This window comes from Myotis lucifugus, unplaced genomic scaffold, assembly GCF_000147115.1.
Source record: "Myotis lucifugus unplaced genomic scaffold, Myoluc2.0 scaffold_66, whole genome shotgun sequence".
In the NCBI taxonomy this organism is placed as follows: domain Eukaryota; kingdom Metazoa; phylum Chordata; class Mammalia; order Chiroptera; family Vespertilionidae; genus Myotis; species Myotis lucifugus.
This window is the reverse complement of record NW_005871114.1, coordinates 5,647,982-5,659,244: the sequence shown is the minus strand read 5'-3', so window position 1 is coordinate 5,659,244 and position 11,263 is coordinate 5,647,982.

The following is an 11,263-nucleotide window of genomic DNA, read 5'->3' as shown; positions in this document are numbered from 1 at the left end:
GAAGCTGAGAAAGAACGGCTGCAGAGAACTTGTAAGGGATTGAGCAGGGGCAGGGGATGGCCAGTGGCTCTGAGGGTCTCCAGGAAGAGGCGCCCACTTAACCCTGCGAGGAGAGAGGGTTCCTACCGAGGCCTAGGTTCCGGAGGCCCACAGATCACAGCCACTGAAGTCTTTTTTTGTTGTTCTTTTTTTGGTATTGTGGAAAGTTTTTTGAAAGTGTGATAAGTGATTAAGCAAATGGGAGTTATGGGAGACACTCAAGCTAAATTGGACTTTCGAGGACAGATTATGAGGGCTGAGTGTTCACAGGGCGTCACCTACTGCACCCTGGGAAACCAGAGAAAGGGGGCGGGGAGGGGGGACTGTCTGGGCAAGTTTCCCCCTCCCCTCTGCTCAGGTGGTGGGCGAGTTATCAATGTACTGCCTCCCAGTTCCAAATACACCCTTCATTGTCTGCTCTGTGATAATGCAGATGGGCCCTTTAAGCATTTTTCCTGCAGCAAGCACAGTGGTAAGCTTTATCAGCAGGGAACACTGGAAAAGGAAGAGTTTCTCTCCCTAGTTGCCATGTGCATCCACTTGCATCTTTTCCTTCCTACTGCACAGCTACTGGTATAGGAGCTGTGGGACACAGAACAGCCGGCAAGTGCCCAGCACGCAGCACTTTGGCAAACTTGCAGCCGTGGCCTGGGGACCACTTCATTGTGGCCCTCCTGATGCAGGTAACTTGGCATATGCTCTGCATACACACATATAACACACACGTTATGTTATACGTAAATAAATGACATAAATGTGATGTGTGTGTATTAGCAATGATCTCTGTGCTGTGGGATCATGGACAATTTTTATTTTACTATTACATATATGCCAGGAATCTAGGCCAAAGAAAAGATATGTGATTTCTCAGATTTTATTTTATTTTATTATTTTTTAATATATTTTTATGGATTTCAGAGAGGAAGGGAGAGAGAGATAGAAACATCAATGATGAGGGAGAATCATTGATTGGCTGCCTCTTGCACACCCCACAGTGGGGATCAAGCCTGCAGCCCAGGCATGTGCCTTTGATCAGAATCGAACCTGCAACCTTTTAGTCCCCAAGCTGATGCTCTAGCTACTGAGCCAAGCCAGCTAGAGCTGATTTCTCAGATTTCAAAACATAATCTACTTTCTCCTGTCTTTTAGAAATGAAAATCCCCCAGTTCAACTAGTATATATCAGCAGATTAACTGTCCTCACGTAAGTGCACGGAACTATTACACTGAGTTCTTGCATTGCTTTGCATGTGGTGAAATACTCAGAAACACGCAGTCACTTCAAGTCTACTATTACCTGTTACTAACGACTATAGCAGCCCGCCTGGGGGATTTGTACAAAACATAGAAAAATACATCTTGTATTTCTTTCTCAAAACTTGGGAGGTAGGAGGAGAAATTAAAAGGAATGAGGAACGCAAGCAAATGTGAGTAATTACACGTGTGAATGTGTAATTATTCCTTTGGAGTGTTTCTTTTACCCTTGCAAATGTATGTTCTGAAACCACACACGATGACTGGTATGTACCCTGAATCTCTACCTTAATTGCCTTATTGATCTTGGTGTTCCATGAAGGAAAGCCGCAGGAAGGAGAAGGGCGGTGTTGCACTGGGGATGGATTGCATTTGCAACAATAATTCTGCTATAATATTTGGTGAACCCAGCTCTCTGCCCTCTTTCCTGTGGGTTAGAAATGTTTGTCTCTAATGCCAAAGTAAACTTATTCCTTAGCATTTAAAAGAAACACCTAAGTAACATAATCTTAATGTGTTAAGTCAATTTCAATTTCTGAAAGTGTGTGTGTGTGTGTGTGTGTGTGTGTGTGTGTGTTAAATTCTTTTCCAAGTCTCTTGGATCATACACCATTGTTATTTCTTGAGAATAGATACTTTCTAAGTTACCCACTCATATTTTTGAAATTTGCCAGGATTTGAAATAATTTGATGCATTTTTAGTGTCAAAATTATTGTTGGAGGAAAGTTCTACACACCAAACGTTCACCCCAAAAAAGGGGACTCTAAAAATACAAATGTTTGGTTGCTAGTGCCAAGAATCAAGGCTGGAAAAGAAGTGAGTTCATGCCTGCCCAAGTTAGAGAGCGAGAGAATCTATGTCTCACAGCACAACTCGTCCCTATCGTGGCTTGGAGGCCCTTCCCAAGGTGCCCTTCCTCACAGGGTTGGGTGAGGATCCGATGAGGTGAGGCACATGAGACTGAGGTTCAAACGAAAAGGCCCTTCCTATATGTTAGGTAGTTTTAGTTTTGGCAAAAGGGAATACACATGAAACGTGTACATATTTGTATCTAAGTGGAAGTTTGGAATAGCTGATGCTTGTTACAAAGAATGAAGGGAGTTGGGAAGGGAATGCATCTTTACTGACCGCTTTTTCTGGTCCAGGCACTGTTCATACAGTCTTATTAATCCCTCCAGGAATCCTGGAGGTAGATATTAATATCTCTATTTTACAGATGAGAAAATCAGAGATCAGAGAGACCAAAACATTTGCCAATATCACACAGCCAGTAAGTGGCAGAGCCAGGATTTGATCCCAATCCGTCTGCCTTCAGAACCCTACAGGATGCTGCTTTTGTAGAGGAAACAATCTTGGGTCACAGCCAATTACCCTGCTTACACCTCCACCCCCACCCCGTTCCACAGACCTGAAATGGGCAGAGTGGGGGAGAGAGCACCAGGAGAAACTGCCTATGGCATGCTGCCCAGTGGTGGCTGAGCTGGGGGCAGTCCAGGACTCTGCACAAGAGTTGACTGGATGCCAGAAGCTAGGAAGCGGCTGCATTTTCTGCACATAAAAAGGAAAAGATATTCACCCCCACAGCAAGTCGGCAGATCCACAAGCCACTGGAGTCTGACAGTTCAGTAAGTGTATTTTTTAAGCTCTAACTTCCTCCTCCCCATAAATTAAGGAACATAAGAATTTTAAAAGCAAAGGCAAAAGAAAATTAGTATTATATATTTAGCACGGGGAAGATCAAAACTATAGTGTATGTTATAACAATAAGCTAAGTTATTATTAAGAAATGGTCACTTATTTAATATTATATAAATTGTATTTCATATTATATATAATGATATATATTATTTCTATTACGATGACAGAGTAAAATCATGACTATGATGTAAATGCCTATTTGATTAGTATGTCCCAACTTTCTAATATAGGACCTATAGGTTTGTGAAGCATGTTGTGGGTATGGGTGGAAAAGCAGGACTATAGCATCAGGCTGTAGCACGTTTCAATCTCACATGAGAGGCACTTAGCTGTCACCTGGACACATTGTGCATTTTAATCTATACAGTAGGTCCTCGGGTTACGTCGGAGATTCATTCCTACTGCATGATGTAACACGATTTTCACCGTAAGTCGGAACCCACCTACATAAGCACTTACGTCACTCACGTGGAGCACATACACAGCAGTTATGAAGTGAAACAGTAAAAGAAATTTAAAAGAAAGATAACAATTCCTGACCTTTACTTGTGGTAAATAAATAATAAAAAACATAAAGCACATATGTACATACGTAGAAATGACAGAACTTTTTTTTTATAAATAAGTGGGAGATGGTGACGCAACCACGAAATGACATACATCAAGTCCGATGTAACCCAAGGACTGTCTGTATATATAAAAGCCTAAGTGACCAAATGACCGGTCGCTATGATGCGCACTGACCACAAGGGGGCAGACGCTCAACGCAGGAGCTGCCCCCTGGTGGTCAGTGCACTCCCACAGCAGGAGCGCCGCTGAGCTCCAAGAGCATCTCCAGATCGGGACTGACTGGGCGCCAGCCTGTGGCAGGCGCAGCAGGGCCAGGATGAGCGGGAACGACAGGCAGGAGCAGCAGGCGGCATTGGACTGCCAGTTTCAGCCCAATCCCACAGTCCACGCCAAGGAACCCCAACAGTGCACGAATCCGTGCACCGGGCCTCTAGTAGTTAATAAAGGACCAGCTTCCTTTACTCAGGCTGCTCCTTCAACCATGAAGCAACACACACACCAGGAAAACTCCTATCATTTATCAAGGTGCCTCTCAAGTGCAATGTGTTTAAAAGCCCTGCCAGACACACTTAGGGAGGATTAATTACTTTCTCCTCTGCATACTCATAGATCTTTGTACATACTTCTGCTGTAGTTTCTTTTCACACTGTGCTATGGTAAATACCTCTACTGCTAGACCAAGAAATCAACAGAGTAGGAACTACGTCAACATCTCCGTATTCTCAGAGCCTACCTCAGTGCGAAGCATACAATAGAATCTCAATGTGATGAACAAAACTACCTGAAAGGAAATGTTTACTGCGCTAATACCCTCATATCACCACTAGAGGGCAGTGTGATCAAGATTAAACATCACTGTTCCTGCTGAAAAAAACGCTTTTAAAAAGCTGTATCTTACTTCTCAGATTCATTGTATACTTTTGCCATGCCTTCTCATAAATAATGTATCTAAATTTGAGGAAATATTCCAAAAATGTAAGAAGAACACTTGAAACAGAGGCTAAAAGGAGACTAGGGATGGATTGCCTGGCCTGGAGAGAAGAAATCACACGCTACCAAGGAGATTGGAGATGCTCCTATTCCTCTCAGCTATGAAGCAGCTCTCTCAACGTTACTGCTGTATCTTCTCACATTTAAAGTGCTTGCCCCTCCCCATTAATCCCAGGGTGAAGCATCACGGCCTTTATGAAAATACTGAGGGACAAGGGAATAAGCAGTTATGGGCCAGTGCTGAGACAATACAAACCAAATACAACCTTCAGTCTAAAAAAAGTTTCTGCATAGCTACTTCAGAAGCATAGCAATTCTATGCTACACCTGGTTTTCCTTCTGTTTAGATTTCAGGCCATTGATGGGACAAGAATTCAAGGGGCAAGTTTCTAATGAGATATCTCCTTCATAAAATGTAAATCAACTTGGGGAAAAACTCAATTCAGCCATGGTCACAGATGACACCTCCTCCATGAAACCTTTCCTGACCCTCCCAGCTACAAATAAGCTTTCCCCCAGTTCACTCCCACAGTTCTTTGTGCCTCCCTCACCTTCTACCTGGCATCATATTTATGTATGTATGTGCCTTTACTGGCACTCCTATAGGGTAAACGCATGTTTGTTCATCCTCATCATGTGAAGATTAATATTAATATCTTGCATGTAGTAGGTGTTGAGTAAATTTTGTTTAATAAAACTAAGTGGAATTGAGTTTGTGTTCCAGTAATTAGGAATCTCAAGCCTGCTTTTTTAAGTCTGTTTCCACTTTCTTTTCACACAGCTGCTTTAGCAGTAGCACTTATCAGTTTTAAACTCAGATAGATTCTTGTTTGATTTAAAAATGTCCTATCATACACATTTAGAGCCAGTGCCACAATTTAGCTAACAGTTACATGCAGGCATACCTCAGCAATGTTGCAGGTTGGGTTCCAGAACACCATGTAGTAGCACAATAAAGCAAGTCATAATCTTTTTGCTGGTGGAGGGTCTTGCCTACAACTTGTAAAAAACACACCTGTGAAGCACAATAAAGCAAAGTGTGCCTGTACTTATTTCACCTAACTTATTTCATCTGAGTTTTTAGGGGTAAGATGTTTATCAAGATCAAGTAAATCTGTGTAGCAGTTTTTGATAATAAATGTATGGCTTTAATGTAGGGGTTACAAGTGCGCAATAGCCAGTAGTTTCAGTTTCCTTGTCTACAGCACGCCTCTGTCTAGGGAACCAGTGGACTAGAATCCTTTTACCTGGAATATTCTGGTTGCATTTTTCCTGAGGATCAGTTTTCTACTGAAATATAAGAAAATTAGCAAGAACTTAGCTGCTAAAGACAAGAGCCATTTAAGATCAGCTTGACTAGGCTGGGTTCTCTGCTTAGGGTCTCACAGGGCTGAGGTCAGGTGTTGGCCAGCTGGCTCTTGTGTGGAGACTCTGGGAAGAACCCACTTCTAGGTTTATTTGAGCTGTTGGCAGGTCCAATCTCTTGCAGTTGTAGGGCTGAGGTCCCCGTTTCCTGGTTGGCAGTCACTGAGGACTCTCTTCCTCAGCTCCTTTCCTATTCACGGTCTCCTCCATCATCAAAGCCAGCAATGGCCTTTGGAGGAATGGGGGGCAGAGAGAGAAAGAAACACCTATTTGTTGTTCTACTTATTTATGCATTTATTGGTTGCTTGTTGTATGTGCCATGACCAGGGATCAAACCTGTCATCATTGATGTTTCTCTCTCTCTCTTTCTTTCTTTCTCTCTCTCTCTCTCTCTCTCTCTCTCTCTCTCTCTCTCTCTCTCTTCCTCTCTGAAATCAATCCTATATAATAAAAGCCTAACATGCTAAGTGTCCAGATGACCAGTCGGCCGTTCAACCAATAAAAGCATAATATGCTAATGATATGCTAAGGCCGCTCAACCGCTTGCTATGACATGCACTGACCACCAGGGGGCAGATGCTCCAACTGGTAGGTTAGCTTGCTGCTGGGGTCCGGCCCATCAGGACTGAGTGAGATGGGCCGGACATGCCCTGGAGCCCTCCCACAGTCCCTCCCTGGCTGGCCAACCTCCTGCATCCCTCCCTGGCCCCAAATGTGCACTGGTGGGGTCCCTCGGCCTGACCTGCACCATCTCGCAATCCGGGACCCCTCAGGGGATGTTGAGAGCTGGGACCCCACTGGTGCTAATTCTGAGCCTGTGCCAACTCCTATAACCAGACACAGAGACATGGTTCTAAAACACATGGATGGGGGTGGGGAGTGTGCATTCAACGGAAGAGGAGGGAATGGGTGCTGGGAAGACACCACAATGCCCACTATTCTTCCCAGACTCCACAGTCACCCAGATGGTATAGTTGCATCCAGAGAGTACCATTCTCACGGAATGCAATGTGAAGGCTGCCCTTTCCCATCCCCACCTGACGACTTTGCACTTTTGTATGTTTACTCGTTTTGTTTCACAACATCCATGCAAGAATAAGGAAACTAACTCAAGGACAGAGTGATTTTGCCAGGGCCACATAATTAGTTAAAAATGGAAGAACCAGAATTAAAATCCAAGTTTCAGAATTCCTAATTTTTCTCTTTCAAATATCTTCAGTTGAAATATAGACGCATCTTTTCTAATTCTGAAGACGTTTGTGCTTTTACAAATGTCACTACAATTCCTATTAACCTTAGAATTAAGATGACATGTTTTATTTGATTGGGGTTGTATCTTTACAATGGAAACAATGTGGTAAGCCAGTCAAAACTCAAACAATTTACTAGTTCTGGGGTTTGTGTATGTGTGTGCGCACACTGTGTAACAGGAATGTGTTCAGCTGCAAATGACAGAAAAACCAATTAACAAGAATTTAAACAAGATGGGAATTTGTCTCACAAAACAAGAAATCCAGAGCTAGGCAGTCCAAGCTGGTGTGTCAGTTCCATCATTTCAGAAATGTCCAGGATTGCTTTATCTTTCCGCCACACTGACCAAAGTGTTTTGACATTTATCCCCATGCCTGCAGCCTCATAGGGACACGACTGGAGCACCATATCCACACACATCCTCATTTCAGGCAGGACAAAGGTAGCACAAACCAGACCAATCATCTGAATGAGCACAGCCCATCACTTGAAGCATTTTTGTAACTCTTCTTGGAAACTGTAACTCTTCAGAGACCCTTACAAGGCACATCAAGAAAACATATTTTTTCATTTACTCTGAGCTTACCAGGTGCCTCCTCACCAGTGCACTCCGGACAGTGTGCTGTATGTGCGGATCCAAGGAAAAATTAGGCAGGCCCTTCCTCTCTTCTAGTAAGCCTAAGGGGTAACAAACAACTAATGTGGAATGTAATCGGTGTATACGTGTATGTGCAAAATGCTCTGGCAGCAGAAAAAAAAACACACACAATTGATTCTAATTAAAACATTAGGAAAACGCCTTTTTTGCAAAGAATTCAAGTGAATGCTATACTAGGGATTTCAGAGTTTTGCTTTGAAAGACCATTGAAGTATTTTTTTAAATATATTTTTATTGATTTCAGAGAAGAAGGGAGAGGGAGAGAGAGATAGAAACATCAATGATGAGAGAGGATCATTGATCGGCCGCTTCTGCACAGAGATTAAGCCCGCAACCTGGATAGGTCGATGCTCAGCCACTGAGACATGCCAGCCAGGCATCATTGAAGTATTTTTAAACAAAGGACTGTTAAGAAGTCATGTATTTTGAAAAGGTCTTTCTGGAAGCCATTGGAGCAGGTAAAAGACTGAAGGCAATACCAGCTGGCAAGCTATGTAAATAATTTGGGTTAGAGATTTGAGGGCCTTGACTAGGTCAATGGCCATGGGAATCCAGAGAAAAAGAATCGATTCAAGTGAGGTCTGGTTCAAAATATAATGCTTGATGATCATCTGTTCTTCAGTCTTGGCTCTATATGTCATTGTGCAATTTTTAAAAAATTCATCTTCTAAAGATAGATTTTCCACACCATGGGGGGTATTCTAACGAATGAGTTGCACAGATTCAAACAGATCAGTATGTTCTGTTTCTATAAAGACAAATCAAGAAGCATTATGTATGTAGACAGATAGATGATAGATAAATAGATGGATTTTGTAAAGATATGGACCCATGTCTTAGTGATTATCTGATGTTGAGTAGGATCCAGAGTTTATTTTTTTCATCTTGCTAATCTGCATTTTCTATCTTTTTCTATAATGACAATGTATTGTTTATGTAAAAAAGGAGATATTTTTAATAATTTCAAAAAGCTATAGTCATTAAACCTGAGGAGTTGTAACAATGTTAACAATGTCAGCATGGCTAAGGTAAGTTTATTTCCTCAAATGTACTACTTTGGGACAATGCTCAAGTTGAAATGTGAAAAAGATTATTTCTTTTAAAAACAAACAAACCAAAAGTTCACTATTTCAGAGCTATTCCTTCAATAATTAAGGTATTGGTTATAAAGCACTCCTAAATGGCCTGTCAGAACTAACTTCACTATTGTTCTCTAGATTAGTATCACTCGTAATTTGGTCTCCTTTTCCGGAAGCATGTTGCTGGTGGTTGGGAATGTCTCTCAAGCCCACTTGTTTCCCTGGAACCCTCACTGCAGCTTCCGTGGCCCTCTTCCCCGCCTCCACCCCTCACCCTGGAGTGCAAGCGCATGAAGGAAGGATGGGGTGGTGCACTGAGAGCAAGCTATTTAATAAAAAGCAGAAGAAAACATCAACAAATTAAAATTCTGACTTGCCTTATTCTGCCAATATTTAAGCATTTTTTTCTATTGAATGTGACTGCTTGTACAGACATACACACTTCTATTTAGTCTCACACATGAAAAGAGAAAGCATAAGGCATGCAATTCTCATCCAAACATTTTAATCACAAATTTCTAAATCCAGTTGAAAACAATAGGAAAGGAATATTTTTCTCCCTAGTATTCTATCAACCTAGCTTGGTAGCACAAAATATATTGAATTATAGTTAAAATAAAAGCTTCCACTTATAAAATAGCATTTGAGTTATTGCTGTACCAAAAGATTGCATACTGACTTGCTAAAAGTATGAAATAAGTGTAGGTTTCTTTGTATAGGATGAGTATTTCAGAGGCTTAATAAGGAAGGAAACTCCTGGGAAATAATTTAAAATATATATTTTAAGGAGAATGCTTCAAAGTAATGTATTTATACATATTTTCCCTCCAAGCCTAATTATCAATGAAATACTTTTTGCTGACTACATGGCACTTACTCCATACCTTTGGCTAATTAACATTTATTTTATTTTTTATTTAATATATTTTATTGATTTTTTACAGAGAGGAAGGGAGAGGGATAGAGTTAGAAACATCAATCAGCTGCCTCCTGCACACCCCCTACTGGGGATGTGCCCGCAATCAAGGTACATGCCCTTGACCGGAATCGAACCTGGGACCGTTCAGTCCGCAGGCCAACGCACTATCCACTGAGCCAAACCGGTTAGGGCGCTAATTAACATTTAAATAGGTGATGACTGCAACTATATTAAAACTAGAAAGCCTTTTTCTAAGTGAAAGTTAGAATTTACTATTTTTATAAGGTAATACTGAATACTAATTTTATTATATTCATTACATTTTTGCCTCAGACCTGCTTGTTACAAATTCTGGGTTTGAAAAACATGCAACTTCATCTTATGATGCACTGTAACTAGTACTGAATTATGCTAATAAAGGAAATATGTGAAACAATAGATAAACATCACCCCATCCTTCGGTTTGTTTCAGAGGTATTTTTGGTACCTATATTTGCATCTGGGTATCCTTGATCGGAAAATTCAACCTCCAATCAAATAAGAAAGCCACACTCTAAAACTCTGAAGACCTGAAAGTCCAAGAATTCCCTATTTTCAATAGGGGATACAGCGCTTTCTCACTCTCCTTTCCTTCCGATCAGCAGGTGTCTCTGCCCAGCTCCCCTCTTCCCCTCCCCACTGAGAAAAGGAAAAGGAGGGGCGATAAGAAAGGAAATTGTCTTGGTGGCTTGGTGGTGGGGGTAAGGGGTTGTTTTAATTTCATGACTGAAAGCTTTCCTCTTCAGTTTTAAAGTTCTTGCCCATATTAATGATCTGACATTTTCAGGATTACGCAGCAGAGTTTGGGTCTGTCCATCTGTAACTTATAAAAGGAAAGGAACACGAAGGGACAGAGGGATAGGAGGCAGCAAAGGGATGCAGGGAGAGAGCAAGATGCAGGCGCGTGGGAGCGGGAAGGGAGAGGCGGACTTGGCAGTGAAAGGGGTTCGGGAAGAACCGGAATGGAAAGTGTGGCCTGGCCGCCCGGCCCTGCGATGGCGAAGGTGGAGCCTTCGACGTCTCACTCCCCCCTTCCCCAGGCTTTTCCTTTGTAGATGGGGGTCCTCAGGACATCTAGAAAGGATCGGCCACATGGAGAGGAATGTGCAGGCTGGGGACACAGGCCTCTCTTGGGGGAGAGGAGGGGGCGGCAGGGATGGCAGGGATCAGCAGCGGCCCGGGACAACCTGGTGGGCGCAGGGGAGGGAAAGGCCCCCAGCCCACATCCTGCGGGTCTGGGCGTCCCCAGCCGGGCGGTCCCCGCCCGACAGCGCCCTTGGGAGCTCTCCATCCATCGCCATCTGAGTGAGACCCTCCGTACGGACCCCCCACGCCGTGTCCCCGACACACCGCAAACGTGGCGTCCCGGCGTCGGCGCCGCACCTTCCGCCCTGGGGCCTC